Raw genomic sequence first — 13188 nt, 5'->3', positions numbered from 1 at the left:
ACCCTCTCTATAAAGATTTTTTTTCCTAATATCTAACCTAAACCTCCCCTGATAGAGCTTAAGACCATGCCCTCTTGTCTTACTGGTAGCTCACTGGTGTCTCACCAGTGCTGAGTAGAAAGGAAGGATGATCTCCCTCAGCCTGTTGGTGTGACACTATTCCACAGTCCAGGGTGCTCTTGGCCTGAGCAGACCCCAGCTCCTCCACACTGGGAAAAATTTGAGCTTTCCTAAACTGTATATGTTCATCAAGCTTTCATATTGTTTAATGTTTGGAAGGCAGAGATGTATCCACTCACAACAATGCTCTTCTTGTAGTCTACTTTATTAATTGAAAATTTCTTACAAATTCCACTTACCACGAGACTGTTTTTCATATAAGAGCTGTGAACAACATATGATGTGAACTTTTTACTGCAGCATGCCCCACCTCACAAGAAAACATTTTAGCTGATTGCTAAATTTCCTTTACATTTTTAGCTCTTAACAATGGCAGTCGTAATCTTTTCGTTATTAATTGTTGTGGCATACAAACCAGTCAACATCAACTTGGCAAAAGCAGATTGCATGAATATGCATTTGCATTACTTATAATTACTAAGGAAGTCCTCTGCTCATGAACAAAATTTTTCTTTTTATCATTATTACAGTGATGGTAAAATTAACTTGTGAAGTACTCTGTTTTATCATTGCATTTCTCCTGAGTATTCCTAACAATACAATTTAGATATGTGCACTTCAGCCACTGATTTTTTTTATATGACATTTCTTACAATGAGGAGTAGAATCACAATTTTTTGGAGAGACATTGCTATCCTCATTGTAAACATAGTGGAATGAATGCAAGAAATGACTGGAGCATCTTAACACAGGAGCATCTTGACCTGCAAAGCTTTCTGTGCACATTCCATTTCTGAGTTACAGAAACAATTTTTAGAATGTACAAGAGACAAAAAAAAAGTAAAGTGAAAACTGAAGAAAATCTAAAGATACCAGGAAGGAAAACCACTTAAATATTATTTCACTTTTTTTCTTATTCTACCTAGGTGTCATAATCTGCTTAAGGTAGCTAGAGCTTCCTGCGCTAATCTGAACAACCTGTGCTTGAAGGTGGATTCAAATGACTTTGTCCTTTTGGGTATGCCAAGAAATACATATACATTCTCACTGTAAACAAGGCAACTCAGCTATAAAGTCAAGTCAGATAGCTGGATAAATTGGTACAAGAAAGCTCTTGAATCTGCTGGAGGGATCTGATGCTGACACCTGATTCAACTTCTATATATTTGCATTTGGCCTGAGTGCAGTCAAGAGCTGGGAGAATGGGGCACTTGTTTATATAAGGTAATAAAATTAAGAAGCATTTGGAGAGATCAGACATGGTTCTGACTCAGAGCATCCTCCTATAGAAAAAGTCATATTTCTCACTCTTGTTCTGGGATCAAAAATATGTATTGCACTCTTGTTCAGAGAGCTGGCTTCAGGATAGGCAAACCCCTACACATGACACCTCTTCATGGGGCTCAGCTCTGCTCGTTGTAGGTTGTTGTGGGTTTGGGGTTTTTTTGTTTTGTGTGAGGGTTATTTTTTTTTTTGTTTTGGTTGGTTTGGTTTCTTTTTTCTGCACTCTATTTGGCTAGAGATCCACGTGGCTAAAGAGCAGCCTTGTGGAAAGGTCTCTCAGTGTCTTGGTGGACAAGAGGCTCAACATTAGTGCACAGTGTGCTGAAGCAACAAAGAAAGCCAACAGGATGCTGGGCTGCATCAACAAGGGCATCACCAGCAGAGACAAAGAAATCATCATTCTGCTTTACTCAGGGCTTGTCAGACCACACCTGGAGTATTGCATCCAGTTTTGGTCCCTGCTGTACAAAAAGGATGCAGACAGGCTGGAGAGGGTCCAGAGAAGAGCAAGGAGGATGATTAGAGGACTGGAGTATTGCCATATGAGCAGAGGCTGAGAAAACTGGGTTTGTTCAGCTTTGAGAAGAGAAGGCTTAGGAGAGACCTTATTACAATGTTCCAGTGCTTAAAGAGCAGCTACAAAGAAGATGGAGACTCTCTACTTAACAAGGAGTCACATGGACAAGACAAGGGGCAATGGGCACAAGTTGCTCTTGGGGACATTCCATTTGAATACAAGAGGAAAATTTTTCACTACAAGGACAGTCAGACATTGGAATGGTCTCCCAGGGGAAGTGGCGGATTCCCCCACTTTGGAAGGTTTTAAGTCTCAGCTCAATGAGGTGCTGAGACATCTCACATAAACAATATTATTAGAAGATGATCCTTGAGGTCCCTTCCAACCCAACATTCTATGATACTTTAAAACTCATGTTCATTATTTTATTTTTTCAGGATGTCAGAAGTGGTGACCTTAGTTCTTTTTCCTGGCTAAGGTATAGTGTAGATTTGTTTTGGCACTATCTAGTGTTAGCACACTAGATAGTCTTCAGGTTTCATTTTTAATTTATCACTAGATGGTAGCCTGATCTGACCAACAGATCAGTTTATGAGAACATCTGTAGTGTCAAGTTTAGTGAGATTCTTTCATACCGAAAACATCTTTGCAGTTGCTGAGATTAATTATTTTTTTTTAATTGCTGTGCTTCTGCATAAATATACCTGGTTCCCTTTTGTGTAAAAAGAAAGAGGCTATACAGACATTTTACACAGTTTCAGCCTTAGGTGAATAACTATAGGTTTGCTATAAAAGCCTGAAATCACAGAACTGGCACAGTTGGAAAAGACCTCTAAGCTCACCACATGGAAATCACACAGATTATTAATGAAGATGCCGGCTCATCCCAGCAATAAGAACAGGGTGCAATACTGTGCCCTTTTCTGATTTTGATCTAGTACACTGAGGCACTTTATTTCATGTAGATTGATCAAAATCAATGTCTAGCTCACAAAGATTCTTCATTTCACTTTGTTGTTTCAGAATACCTGTCCTCAGCTGCATTGTTATGTAAGATGATATATGAAAAAGAAATAAATGAATTGTGATCTTTTCAAGTTGCAAAATCTATGTTATTCTCTTTGTCTGAAGAAACTCACTGTGTATTGGTTGATTACCTTTTTCCTTGTGCTTCAGTTAGCTGCTTAATTAAGGTTCTGTTTTACAATACTGAATAATGCATATTGATTAATAGCTTTTACAAAAAAATGCTAGAGTAAGATTGGCATCTGGTGGACTTGACAGATGCACAAGGCACTCACAATGCTTTTCTGCCAGGCAATTCAGTCCCAGAAAAGAAGACTGCATGACTAATGAGTTTTGCACCTCCTCTTCATGTGCTCATCTGCTTTTCCATTGATTTAATTTATCTGGCACTTCTGTGAGTCATGGTTTGCACACTGAAGTGGGAGTCGTTGGTGGCAGCCACTAAAATAGCCATTAAAAAAAAGAAAAAAAAAGCCTATCAGAATTCAGAAATGTGGGAAATGGTGTCTAAGGAGCAGAGAACACCCATTTTCCATTTATGCCTGCATTAAATATTTGCAATTAATTAAATAGGTACAGAGTTTGATAATGCATTTATACTCAACTATTTTTACAAACAAGCATTCTTGCATTATTTCTGGACTTCTGGAGAGCAAGACTTGTGGATCTCCAAATTAAGACTTTCATAATGGTTCACTATGATGAACTGAGTAGTTTATGTGACCATCTAATAAACAGAACAGAGAAAATATTTCTAGATTGTCATAAGGAGCCACTTCTATGGCCCCTATGGAGACACTTAACCAAGTAGCAGATGGGCATCAAAATAAAGTTATTGTGTTTGAAATGCAGTTGAGCCCAAAACAGGTGCTTTAAAATGAGTACAGAAAGTCTTTGGGAACCACGAGAAAACTGGAGCTGTCAATAAGAAGCTGTTTAATTGGTTCTTCAGAAGTGCATGGGTACAGGTGCAGCACATTGAAGTTTTTTTCTGCTTTGTTCATTGGTTCCTGAGATGAACAGAAACACGGTGTTTCATGTGAATAAAATAAAGTAGCAAAGAGACACTCCAGTAGGGAATAGAGATTTGAGCTAGCTCAAAGCAAATAGGAGTAATGTAACGTGCACAGGATTTATCCTGACAGAATATAGAAGTAAGGCTGTCTAGAGTTTTTTAGGTGGGGGACAGCAGGACAAGACACAGATTTCTAATAGCATCTCAACAGCTTTAACACTAGAAGCCAAGAAAGCTGAGGAATGCTTGTGTGCACATCACAGAAGAGGGCATAACAAAGGGAATGTGTTCAGCAAGTTGTTAGATATTTTTATAAAAGGGGATTTTTGCTGACTGTGGCAAATGTCTAGTACTTTTACAATCATTAGGAAGAACAGAAACATGAAGTTTATGTTAGGAGAAGAGCAATAAGGAGAAAAGAAAAATACTGAATCAGCGTTGGATAGCAGCCCTGCTGAAGAGGGAACAGGGAATAGCAGGATGAATATAAGCCCATGGAATGGTGTCATTGTAAATAAGGCAGATTATGTACTGTGTCACATTAAGATCATGGTGAGCCAAGTTGTTAGCTTGTTCTCCTTGGTATTATTGATGAAGCCCCATCTGTGTGCAGATATGGGGATTCTAAAGAGCAGAGAGAAACTGGAGAGGTTCCAGCAAAGAAGTTAAGAGTCTGGAACTCAAAACATATGTGAGGAGCTGGACTTAGTTAGTCTTGTGAAGATGTGATGTATCATCAGCATAGAACATTATAAATGGCAGTTGGAAATTGGTGGGTCATGCTCTTCTTTGCAGAAGCTGGTGATAAAAGAAGTGATGATAGACTTGAATTGTAGCTTGGGAGGTTCAAGGTGGGAAGTAGAAAAAGATAGATCCACCAGGAGGACACTAGAGCACCAAAATAGATTATTCATATATAATCTGGAATCTCTGATTTTGGAGACTGGAGCAGAGACCCCAAGAGTCCCTTCCAAACAATTTTTTACAATTTTAGGATGGTTTCCTTTCTAAGCTGCCCCATGTAATCTAGTTGTGTTACAGGTTGTAAGGCCAGCCAGCCTCACCTCCATCTCTAGAAAGATGATGGAACAGCTCATTCTGGATGTCCTCTCTAAATATATGAAGGAAAAGGTTATCAGGAGTAGTCAATATGGATTCACCAAATGGAAATCATGCTTGACCAATTTGACATCCTTCTGCAATGCTATGAGTGGCTGGGTAGGTGACGGGAGAGATGTGGATGTTGTCTACCCCAACTTCAGCAAGGTTTTGTACACTGTCTCCCACAACAACCTCATAAGTAAGCTTCAGAAGTGTAGGTTAGATGAGTGGACAGTGAGGTGGATTGAGAACTGGCTGAATGACAGAACTCAAGAGGTTTGTAATCAGTGGTACAGAGTCTAGTTGGAGGCCTGCACCTAATGGTGTTCCCCAGGGGTCAGCACCAGGTCCAGTCTTGGTTATATTGGACATCCATTATCTGGATGACAGAGTGTACCCTCGGTGAGTTTGCCGATGATAAAAATCTGGGAGGAGTGGCTGATACACTATTAGGCTGTGCTACCACCCAGCAAGATCAGGCTGGAGGATTAAGTGGGGAGAAACCTAATGAAGTTCAATAAAGGCAAGAGTAGAGTCCTGCATCCAGGAAGAAATAACCCAATGCATAATTTAAGGTAAGGGGCTGACCTGCTAGAAAGCAGCTTTAAGGAGAGGAACCTGGGAGTCCTGGTGGACAATTCAAACATAATCCAGCAATGTGGCCTTGTGGGCCAAAAAGGCCAATAGCATCCTGGGGTGCATTAAGTGTGCTCACTCTGCTCTGGTGAGGCCATATTTGGAGCACTGTGTCCAGTTCTAGGCTTCCCATTACAAGAAAGACAAGACAAGGCACTACTGGAGAGAGTCCAAAGATGGTCAGGGGACTGGACTACTTCTGTTATGAGGAAAGGCTGAGGGAGATGGGTCTGTTTAGTCTGGAGAAGACTGAGAGGGGATCCTATCAATGCTTATAAGTATCTAAAGGTTGGGTGTCAATAGGATGGGACCAAACTCTTTTCATTCATGTCTAGGGACAGGATGAGGGGCAATGGGAATAAACTAGAACACAGAAAGCTCCATCTGAACATGAGGAAAATCTTCTTTACTTTGAGGGTAACAAAGAACTGGAACAAGCTGCCCAGAGAGGTTGTGGAGCCTCCTTTTCTGGATATACTCAAAACTCACCTGGACTTGATCCTGTTCAACCTGCTCCAGGTGAATTTGCTTCAGTAGGTGGGGCGTTGGACTTGATAATCTTCAGAGGTCCCTTCCCTCTTGTTCTGTGATTCTGAAACCAGGTAGGAAAACTGAAACCATACCAGCAGCACACAACTTAAAAGGCTGTCTTGGAACTGAAACTTGTAGAGATTGCTTACAAAGGTCTCAAAAGAGTGCATGGAAGATAATTTAAAACTCTGAGACAAGACAATCTGATACAAACAGAGCACAAGCTGAAAAGAAGTGTTGAGAGATAAGAGGGATCTAAGCTCCTTTTTGAAGGCTAAGGTGGTGAGCTGGTGTACAGCAGTACTAAAGGAAAAAGTTACATTTCTAACACCATTTGCACAGAGATATCACTATGGCATGAAAATGAAAAATGGCACCCAGAAAAGAAACAAAGATCCTGCAGAAGAAAAATAGCTCACTTAGTCTTCCTCAAAGACCTATAAAGCCTCAAGCTTTTCCTTGTTTGTGAAAGTCTGGCAAAGACAGATGAGGTGAAGGACTTGAGTTATTGGAGATGCTCATTTCAACAACCAGAAGCTCAACAAAGCAAATCAAATTCTCTCTCTTACAAGCTGTGGTGAAGTACTTTCCAGTTGTTGAAGGTAATAAATTAAAAGTAGAGGAATGGCATAGAATTTATCTATTTTCTAAAGGTAAATTTGGTGTTTAAAAATTCATGGTAGCCATTGATTCAAAAGTAGTTTTGCTTGAAAGCTGTTTTAGTAGATTATGCCTACATTATGTGTGCAGAAAATGTCTGCAGACCCTCATGCCAACATTATGGGTGCAGAAACTAATCATTTATTGAAGGCAAGTTCTGAAATCCTATTGCTAGCAAGATTTCAGAAGTGGTAAAAAGTGAGCCAAACACTTCTGGCAGTAGCACAGCTATTTACTGATATAAATCAACCAAGACACAGTGTCTAGGTACTGAAGGAAATCTATCTGCAACTATCCAAGGCAAGACTGGCACAATGCAGTCTCTCTGTTTCACCAGTTGAGTCAATTGTTTGCTGGATTTTTATGGTGTTTATTTGACTGAAACTGCTGCCTTAAAAATTTAATTTTTCGCCTGAATTTGGTTATTGTGCTTACTAATAGTATATGCATAGTAATAGAAACATAGAAATTCATAGTAACTGAGCTTAGTGTATGCTCAGTTAAGTAAATACTGACCTGTTCAATATAGTTGCATGGAACGAACATTGAGACCCTATGTAACCTTAGACAAGAAATTTGCAAGTTTGTTGTCTCTCTGCAGGTTAATTTCCTCTCAGCAGCAATTCAAGAGAATTAATCCACTGCAGAATTAGCTCTTTCCAGAAATGCAAATCTTCTTCAGCAGAACAGCATTATTGAGCAGAATAAGCAGTTTTATTCATCAGGCAATTGGGGGTGACTTCTTGGAAGAGTTTACAGAATTTTTAAAAGTGTGAAAGTTATAGCAACTTGCAACCACAGTACAGGAAGAGATGCAAAAAAACAGGAACATGAACTATATGGGAAGAAGCCAATTTTATACTTTTTGATTTTTATTGTTATGACTTTAGGTAGAACCTTCTCAGCTACTGCTTCTGTTCCACTTCTTTTATTACAAATTTGAAGTAATTCTTCACATTTACATTTTCTCCATATTTCTGAATCATGACATTCTCTTGAAATACAAGGTTAGAGATACAGGATTTCGTAGTCAAATATCCTGAAAATCTTATGTCATAACTTCCTGAAAAGTCAGTTACCACTGCTTAAAAATAAAAAATTAAAAAGTTTTATTGCCTTGCAATGTAGAAAGATGTAAATCGTGAAGACAAGGACTTTTCTGAAGAAGCAACAATAGAGATTCTTCACCAACTACATATATACCACAAAACACTAAACTGTTTTCAACACAGCCATGTATAGATTTGTTCCATTCTCATCCTTCAAGATTAGGGAACAAATGCAATTAGAAGCTGAATTATTTTAAGTGTGGGACAGGGGAATGAGGAAATAAGGAAAGAAGAAAAGAAAGACAAATTACTACAATAGCATAAGACATTTTTCTACTTGGTAGCCAACAATTACTTGAATTTTACAGGCCAGAGAATGATTCCCTGACTCTCTAGTTTGCTAGTCAAAACATTAATATAACATTTGGGTTCCTCATAGCCTTGAATACTTCCACGTATTCAGTATTCCCAAAGAATGCACAAGTATTGACAGTCTACTTTCAGAAAACAAGGCACGGGCAAACTCCCCAAAGTAGTTTTGCAAGTCTAGTAAAAGTATTTCATTTCCAATGTGGAGCCCAAGAGCAAATTTTGAGCTGTCTGGGCTTCCTACAGGGAACATGAGGAGAGCTAAGGTGCATCCAAATCCAACTCTGAGGAGCCAGCTCAGACAGATAGCCTGTTGTGAATATTTGCTTCAAACTAACATGAATCAGTCTCTCTGCTAGTTAGAAATCGAGCCTGGAGTGGTTAGCTCAGATGTAAATATGTAAATTCTAAACATCTTCTTTTAGTCAAATTAATCCTACCTGGAATAAACGAAGTCTGCCTAGAGTAAACTGGCAGAGAATATTCAGTACACATATGACTTTTCAGACTCAGTCTACTCAGAGACTTCCCTGCAGACTTCCAAGGGAGTTCTCCATCTACATAAGATCCTCAGGCTGGATCTCTGTTGAAAATGTTTCTAAATCCTTCCTTTCAAAAGCACAGAGTTCACTCTTAAAATAAAAAATAAAAGCCACTGAAAAGCACTCCATCATTCTTCTGTAGAATAGTGGGTAGAAATTTTCCCTCGTACATCAGTCAGGCTCATTCCTCCTTCTGCCTGAAAGTGCAAGATTCACAACTGTATCTTCTTGTCTTCTCTGAAAGTTTCCTAACCATCAGGCCACAGGCTGTTTTAGACAGGGCAGCTGAAAGATGGGGACGAGGAGGAAAGGTTTGGATTAGAAGTGTCACTTCCCAATTTGTCTTTTAGAAACACAGTGGGATTGCAGGCTGCTTGGGAGGCAGCTGGTAGAGAGAATGCCAGCACATGCTCTCACTTGCTGTGGTTTCTGCACCACAGACTCAGGGGCACAGTGACCCATGGCTGTATCCCAGCTGCTGCACACAGACACCCAAGAAAAGAGTTAGAAATGGAGTTAAACAAGAAGGCAGAACAGACTGTGCTGGTCAGGGACCAGGCAGGGCTTATCACAGAACCCAATGCACTGTAAACATTGTGTGCTATCTGAGGTCTCTTCCAAAAACATAATTACAATGCCAGCCACTGCATCTGTAGGCTGCCAGTGTACAGACAGTAATAGAAGTGGATGTGGCTGCTAACCATGGGAGCATGACTGCACCAGCCCTGTTTCCACAATAAAAAATTGCATCTGGTCTAGTGGGGGAATTGCATCTGGTCTGGCTGTTTGGGGTTTTGTACACGTTGTTTTCACTATCAAGCATTAATTATGTTTAGGGAGCATACATCTGGTCTTGTGGTTTTAAAGATAATGAAACATTCCTAGAAGATCTGCAGCATTTTTTGTTGTTGTTGTTCATGTGGTACTAAAAAATGGGAAGACAAGCCTTCTGTAACAAGCCAGGAAATTTAAAGAACAAATCTACTTGCTGTAAGTTTCTCCCATGTTTATCCAGATTCAAAAGATGTTCCTACAAGACTCCTTCATGGACAGCCCTGGGATACAAATTAAAGTTCCTGTCTTACTCATTTAGCAAACAACACAAATGTGGGAAAAGCCCCTAAAAGCAGGTGTAACACATAAAATGAATACAATAGTCTACAAATATTTCATTGTGAAGAATTTCTTACACAGTTAGTTTATAGCAAATAAATTGGAAGCAATTAACCAATAAAAATAATCCTTGAAATTCACAAACCGATTTTAATGGAAAGGTTCAGCTAAGTTGCTAATGCAACAAGTTTTGAAGCATACTATGCAGCATCCTTAGTATTTTTTGTTTACTAGCCTTTCAGGTGATTTATGATTCTCTGACAAGTTTTCAAAGTTTCTTACTGCAGAAGAGAACAAACTATCAGGTTTAAACCCTGTATTTTCTCGAATAATCTTGCTCCTTCTCCAAAATACTAATGCTGAAGATAGCAAAACATTCATCTCTTCTAGGACTTGCAGTGTCTTTGGAAACTGTAGACTGACTTTCCTGTCATTTCCTGACTGAAGAATCAAGACCGGCCACAAGGAGCAGCATGGCATAAAAGCATGAGTTTGTAACATGAAACATCAAAGGGAAAGACAATTAAGAAAGAATCTTTACTGAATTAAATATAATTGAGTCACCTAACCTGACTTCTGGCACACGGAAAATGGCTCCTTCTCCACTTACAGATCTACAATTGCACAACAGGTTTGACAGCCTGGTAGCAGGTGAGAAGCTGAATATCATATCTGGGTAAGCATCAGAGTTGTCCAAGAAAAAAAACACATATTATCAACAGAAGGAAATGGCAAGGGACAGTGGTGTAGGTATCCATTTGTGGAGGACAGAAGTCCCCATCTGCCTACTTGGCTTGCTATCTAGAACAATTTCTTGCTTGCCACGGGCTCAGATCCAAGATGTTGCAGAGAAACCACCAAGGCTCTCCAGCTGTCTCCCTGCTGCTCATCCACATGGGCACCAATGACACTGCCAAGGGAGACCAGAAGGGTCAAGACTGACTACAAGGATCTGGGATTGAGGTTCAAGACCTACAGACTGACCAGCCTCACAGTTTCCCCTACAAAAATCATGGACCAAGGACTCTTGGAGCATATTTCTGGGTCCATGCAGGAGAAGGTGGTGGTTAGGAAAAGTCATCATGAGTTTACCAAGGGTCAGTTATGCCTGAAAAATCTGATTGTTCTCTATAATAAAATGACTGGATTTGTGTACAAAGGGAGAGCAGGGGCCAGCTTTGAGCTTGCCTTTAGCATTTGTCAGTCCTTTTCAAAATATTTTCTTCTCTTAAATAATAAAAATTACATGTGATAAATTTCTATAATATTTCTACTGATTAGCACCTGAGTTCTCAGCAGTTTGTGAACACAATGACTTGAAGTCAAAGAAGAATTTACTCAGATAGTTAGATGTGTTAACTTACATGCTGCATATATAGAAAAGATATTCTCATATTTACTTCCATAAAAAACACAGATTTTTCATTGCATTGGCAGATTTTAATCCTGCAGAGAAGCAATGGTACACACTCAGGTCTCTTGGTGTAGGTCTGCAGTCTAGCAAGGGAAATTTCTCTGCAGTACAAAAGCAGGTTCTGAGTGGATGTTGGCACCTGAAGCAACAGCACAAATTAGGAGAGGCAAAACACAATGTACCAAGAACAGGACAAGAAACTGAAGATATCAGAGCTGTAGCTGCAAAAGAAATTTTCTGAGACTTTATTCACCCTGAAAATAACTGAACACATCTTTAAACACCAACATCATCACACCTGAAGGCTTGACTGGAGACTGTAGTCTGTCCTTACTCCTTGGCTGAGTGGTAGTTCCCATTCCTTTTGTCTTTCCTGGACTATTCACATCTGGATGTCTCAAGACATCACATGGAGATGTGCTGGCATCTTGAGCACCTGCTTGGACAGGTGCCATCAATACTTACAGTTCTTTTTCTCGACCTTCTCCACCATTGCATGGAGGGTCTTCACTTTCCAAGTAAACTCATTTGAAGATTTCCACTACAGATCTCTATAGGTGAAAAAGCACATTCATCCCTGAAGGGCACCCTACTCTGCCCACATAACCACACACGTGAGCTGAACAGACCATTCCTGTTGCAGTGGAGTAGAGTCCCCCAGAAACAGCCACTGACTTCAGGCCTTTTTTTTTTTTTTTTTTTTTTGACAGCAAATGTGGGCATAGAGCACAAATGCTTGTTTTCTGCATCACAAGACCTACGCTCATCAGAATATGGAAATCCTTCCCCCTTCTGGGGCAAAAGCTCCCCAGCTGTCCAACTCCTGAAAGCAGCAGGAAACACAAACACTGAACAGCTTTCTCCCCTAGATTCAAACCTGTCCACTTTCCAAGCTGCTTTCCCTCTCCTAGTCTCACTATGCAGCACTTATGAGGTAACTTGCACCTAGCAGAGTTCTACAAAGCTACAGTGCTTTTCTCTCCTCCTTTAGGCAGCCTTTTATCAACAAAACTGTGCCACAGACACTTATACTCACCATGGGTATGCCTCTTCTTGTCTTCATTCCTCCACAAACCTCTCCTATCCACTTGTAAATTTTTCAGAGGAGGCTCACCTTGGTTGACATAGGTACTTTTCCTCTCACTTGGAGTGCTTTCAACACTCCCTGCCTTAGTGAGGAGCCCCACCTTTAGCTTCCAGAGCTATGCAAGATCTACAACTACTCCTCAGTCTTTGCTCTAGGCCCCTTTGAAAGAGGCTTTAAACATGATGGGCTGTCAGAGGGCACAAGAAAACATACTCCTCTCTCCTCTGGCTATTTCTCTTGTCAGGGGCCCCAAGGATGTTAATAGTCTTGAATCAATCTTATCAGCCTCACCTGGGATCTCTATCAATGCAGCCTCGATTCATTTGTCTGGAGCTCCACGTAAGCTCTGACCTTGGCCAGAAGTTCTTGCTTAAGTTGTAGGTGTGTCTGCTTCAGCTCTGCTCTCCGGACTTATTTTCTGACTGAACTGCAGACCTATGTTTCAAGTAGTTGGTCTCCACTTCTGTCTCTGAGCCTCTTGTATGGACAACAGATCTAACTTGCAGCTTTCCCTCTGACCCTCATCTCCTGCTGCTGCAGGCTCAGCTTTCTTGTTGTGCCCTCGACCTGATTTGTCATCTTTCCATTCCTGGGAATGCCAAGAGAGCCCTTTGCCAGCACTATACCCTACCTACAGTGTCTGGATGCTGTAAATCTGTGTCTTGATAAAAGAGGGCACTGTCCCTGCCTATGCTGTGGTTACCCTCAGCTGCTGGGTCATTTC

General features: G+C 40.4%; 1 long non-coding RNA gene across 2 annotated transcripts in view; it reads right to left on the bottom strand.

Moving 5' to 3' along the window:
* Positions 1 to 12791, bottom strand: part of LOC139793726 (uncharacterized) — a 329041-nt gene extending 316250 nt beyond the window's left edge. Inside the window, exon 1 of one of the 2 annotated variants that reach the window (XR_011724750.1) lies at positions 12414 to 12791. This is a non-coding gene — a long non-coding RNA (uncharacterized lncRNA). The remainder of the gene's footprint in view (positions 1 to 12413) is intronic. The other variant, XR_011724749.1, reaches the window with a different exon arrangement.
* Between the last annotated feature and the right edge of the window lie 397 nt (positions 12792 to 13188).

Source organism: Heliangelus exortis, chromosome 2, assembly GCF_036169615.1.
Source record: "Heliangelus exortis chromosome 2, bHelExo1.hap1, whole genome shotgun sequence".
Taxonomy (NCBI): Eukaryota; Metazoa; Chordata; class Aves; order Apodiformes; family Trochilidae; genus Heliangelus; species Heliangelus exortis.
Note: the sequence above shows the minus strand (reverse complement) of the source record. Positions and strands in the feature narration are given on the sequence as shown.